We start from the raw sequence: 5,000 nt of genomic DNA on the forward strand, positions 1-5,000 counted from the left end.
GGCTTGTAGGGGAAAGAGGAAGAGAGTTATCTTTAAACCGGAGACCCAGTCCGAATGCTTTCAAAGGAGTGAACTATACTAATGGAATCCAAGAAGCATGTAATGTCTTTTGAGACGGTGCGGTGTGAATTGTAGATTTGACTGTTATTTCTAACAGAGTGATGACCGTGCTGGTATCCCCTCGTCGGCTCGTCTATGCACCTGACGAATCTGGTGATGGGCACAAAAGAGGGGCACGAAGTGAATTCAATCACCTGATTTGTGTAGTGTTTCTTTTTTAAATCGATAGACCATAGCCGTAAATCGCAAGCGAGCATGACTTAGTAGCATATACCGTATTTTCGTTATTTGTTTTAAGGGCCTATGAGTTCGCTTATTGACAAAAAATCCTCTTCGATCTCCCATCTTTGACCTAGCAGAACATTGAGGATGTGACAGCTGAAAAGACAAGGAGCGGCACCAGTGCAAAACCGGTATTAGATTCTCTCAAAGTGAATTACTCCTTTGCAATTCCACCAGATGGAGAGAAGAACCTTTTTCCCATGAAGTTCCCTTCTCGGTTGTTGTTTGAGCCTTTTCCCTTTTACCAAGCCACTGTATACGACGGTTACCATTTCGATAGAAGATCCATTTTTCGTCACCAGTCACAAGTCTATCCGAAAAGGGTGAAATGAGTTCGCGAGAATGGAAAGAAGAGCAGATGTCAACTCGAGATTTGCGGTTGCTTTCGGACAATTCATGAGGCACCCATTTTCCAAGTTTAGGAACCTTTCCAAGTTATTGAAGATGACGACGAACAGTTGTATGGTTTGAACTAAGCTTTATTGCCAATTCTTCAACTGATAATGCAGGATTTTCTTCAAGTACTGCCTCAAGGAGCTTATCATCACACTGAACTGGACGTCCTGTTCGATCTTCATTTTCAAGGCTGAAATCTCCACTTCTGAATTTTGCAAACAATCTTCTGCAAGTTCTTTCATTCAAACATTCTTTCCCATAAACTGAGTGTATGTTTCGATTCGCTTCGGCTGCAGAGTTTCCTTTTTTGTACTCATAAAGCATTATGTGCCTTAAATGCTCTTTGGATACTTCCATGCTAGAAAGGGTTTTAATCAAAGAAATTTTAATTCTATTATTCTGTAAAATAATATTTAATTAGTTTAAATGTACACAAATGCATAAAATAATTTTTAATTCCATTAGATATTCTAAAATACTATTAAATTTCAATCAATTTTATAAAAGGTAAAATCGGACAGAACTTATGGGATGACCTGACAGATAAAGTAAGTAGCAGTGAAGCCCTATTGCCAATCTAATCGATGTAATCTTATAAAACAATAACTTTATGTCTATGCAAGAAATCAATATCTAAATTATCTTGTGCCAATGTTATTGTGTGTTTTATGCTGTATTTTATTTTTTTAATATATATTTTCTTATGTATTTGTGGACTTTGATGTATTTCCTATATATGACCGTTTATTGAGAGGACTGTTGTCTGTTGAGTCGTTGACCCAAATGTAATGTTTTTATTCTGTAACTAATAATTTTTTATCCCTGTATCAATTAACTTGAGCACTTCTCTTTGCAGTCCTGTAAAAAACTAATTTGTTTCCTAATAAGAAACGGTTACTATTACCTATATATATATATATATATATATATATATATATATATATATATATATATATATATATAAACGCGGAGTAGATGGACAGGGACAACTGATGAAGGGAAATATTCTTTATGTTGAATGTCTCATTTCTCTGTTTTTTTCGTTGTTCGAAAATAAATTCGTTTTCTGTTTTCGTTTCTCATTATGTTTAACGTTTTTTTTGTGATGTCCTGTACCCATATATGCATGTATGCATACATATAGATGTAGGTATGTACATATATATATGGATATATGCATGTATTTATATATTATTTATATTATTATGTATATTATAAAGCGGCTTCAACATGAATTAATAAAAACTCAGATGACAATGATTGTATTTTATTGTACTTTTCAGATTTATTTTTTCACCTCTCCATAGACTGAGGGACAAATGGATGACGATTTTTTGCCAATAAATAACAACTGAATACCAGTCTACAATTGTCTGATTATCGATACCAAGATCGCCATCTCCTGACAGAAGTACACGGTATAAAGGAGTTTCCCCATTTAAAGGGAGAAAGGGTGTATGCATGTATTTGTTTCTGTATGAATGTGCATAGGTGGACGAGAGAAAGAGAGTCAAAGAAAGCATGAAGAAAGAGAAGAGAGACTGAGGGAGAGAGGGAGAGGAGAGAAAAGGAGATGAAAGAGAGAGAGAGAGAGAGAGAGGGAGAGAGAGAGAGAGAGAGAGAGAGAGAGAGGGAGAGAGAGAGAGAGAGAGAGAGAGAGAGAGAGAGAGGTAAATTATTTACTGTTTCTTTATGAATTGTTTGCTGCTAAGATAAGTTTTTATTAGATGCAGGGAACTTGTTGCAGGTGCTATATTCTTCTAGCTTTTAGTTAATATAGTTTCCAGTGATTTACAACTCTTTCGATGAAAGCAAACTGAGTGCTAGCACAGTTTAGGAAATGAATAAATAAATAAATAGATAAATAATAAAGCAAAGAAAGTATTTAGGTACAAATCTTTGTTACAAGACGTTTTTATTACTTTCTCAACAACAACAACAACATTTACGAACCAAGCAAATGTAAAACTTCTGGCGAATTAATTGGAAATAAAAGAAACTTTGAGTTAGCACTTCAGGCCTTTCCATTTTACTTACAAGATGCAGGCATGGTTTAGCAAGTGCACGCATTGTCGTGTCGTTAAGACGTTCACTTTGCAGTCCTATATATACAATATATATATATAATATATATATAATGTATGTATGTGTGTGTGTGTGTGTGTGTGTGTGTTTGTGTGTGTGAAGGCGCATGGCTCAGTGGTTAGAGTGCCGATCTTACGACCGTGAGGTTGTGAGTTCAAATCCCGGACCGGGCTGCGTGTTGTGTTCTTGAGCAAGACACTTTATTTCACGTTGCTCCAGTTCACTCAGCTGTAGAAATGAGTTGCGACATGACCAGTGCCAAGCTGTATCTGTCCCTTTGCCCTTCCCTTGGATAACACTGGTGGCGTGGAGAGGGGAGGATGGTATGCATGGGCGACTGCTAGTCTTCCATAAACAACCTTGCCCCGGCTTGTGCCTGGGAGGGTAACTTTCTAGGTGCAATCCCATGGTCATTCGTGACCGAAGGGGGGTCTCTGACTTATATATATATATATATATATATATATATATATATATATAAACTTATTTCGAAATGGATGTGTGGTGTTCAATCATATAATAATATTATATAATATAATATAATATATATATATATATATATATATATATATATATATATATATATATATATATATATATATATGCATATATATGCATATATATGCATATATACACACATATATGTACATATTTACATGTATATGTATATATATATATGCATATATGGGTAGAGGACGTCACAAAACGAAAACATAGAAAATGAGCTGTTTTTTGCGAACACGAAAGAAACAAATGGAAAAACAAGACAAGGAACATAAAACGACCCTTCATCAGTTGTCGGCTGTTTATCTACTCCGCATTTCGAGCAATTACAATAAGCCTTCGATGAAACAGTTGCTCCTGCAAACCCAAATAAAATTTGGGATTTTCGAATGGTCAAAGTTGGTAACAAAAACAGGACAGTGAAAACAAAACAGTGAGGGCTGCTAAGCCATAACGAGGTGAGATGGTGAACGCTGGAGAGGAACAGGCTTTGACAGGAGAAACGATAGGACAGGAGATAGAGAAGAATGCGTCTGATCTGTGCGGTAGACAAGAAAGAAAGAAAGAAGCTCAAGTTAGGAAAAGAAAGATGGCCGATGGTCCCGTGTGAGCAACGAGAGAGTAAAGGAGAAAGAGTGAGAGAAAGAGAGGGACAGATAGAAAACGATGAAGGGGGAGAAAAAACAATTAGCGACAGGATGAGAGAGAAAAAACTGCCGAACTGCTAGGTTACAGGGATGTAAGCACACCCACATCGGTTATCAATCGATGGGGGCTGGCGTGGACAAACACAGACACAAAGACACAGATACATATGTATTCGACAAGCTCCTTCCAGTTTCCATCTACGAAATCCACTCACAAGGCTTTGGTCGGCCCGAGGCTATAGTAGACGACACTTGCCCACAAGGTGTCGCGCAGTGGGACAGAACTCGGAACAACGTGGTTGATATGCAAGCTTCTCACCACACAGCCACTCCTGCGCATATGCATATATATATATATATATATATATATATATATATATATATATATATATATATATATAGATATATACATACATACATACATACATACATACACACACACATATATTATACATAAGTTGTGACCTTAAGAGTGGCCTGACCATTACAATCTATCGTTTTTTTCCTTTGAAAATATAGGTCCCTGTTTCTCGACGTAAGAAATCTATAATAACATTTTGTCGTTTTGGTATCCAATGGTAAGACAGGACCAAGATGACTGAGAAGATATTCCGAATGCAGGGGTCGCCAGTGTGAGACGTAATCGTCCTACTGCTTCTGAGGGCACTACTCCTGTTTTTGTTTTAAAGTCGACTCCCTTAGTCTATGCTTAAATAAGCATAATCATTAGGTAGCAGATAGCACACCACTTGTTGTTGTTGGCACTCCGTCGCTTACGACGTCGAGGGTTCCAGTTGATCTGATCAACGGAACAGCCTGCTCGTGAAATTAACGTGCAAGTGACTGAGCACTCCACAGACACGTGTACCCTTAACGTAGTTCTCGGGGATATTCAGCGTGACACAGTGTGACAAGGCTGACCCTTTGAATTACAGGCACAACAGAAACAGGAAGTAAGAGTGAGAGAAAGTTGTGGTGAAAAAGTACAGCAGGGTTCGCCACCATCCCCTGCCAGAGCCTCGTGGA

General features: G+C 37.4%; 1 protein-coding gene across 2 annotated transcripts in view; it reads left to right on the forward strand.

The window, feature by feature from the left end:
• The window catches only part of LOC128248293 (adenosine receptor A2b-like), a 45,622-nt gene that overhangs the window by 33,567 nt on the left and 7,055 nt on the right, over positions 1-5,000 (forward strand). For both annotated transcript variants that reach the window (XM_089355016.1, XM_089355017.1), the window contains exon 2: positions 2,022-2,156. The gene's annotated coding sequence lies outside the window, so the exon portion shown is untranslated. The remainder of the gene's footprint in view (positions 1-2,021; positions 2,157-5,000) is intronic.

This window comes from Octopus bimaculoides, chromosome 7, assembly GCF_046866305.1.
Source record: "Octopus bimaculoides isolate indiv1 chromosome 7, ASM4686630v1, whole genome shotgun sequence".
Classification (NCBI taxonomy): domain Eukaryota; kingdom Metazoa; phylum Mollusca; class Cephalopoda; order Octopoda; family Octopodidae; genus Octopus; species Octopus bimaculoides.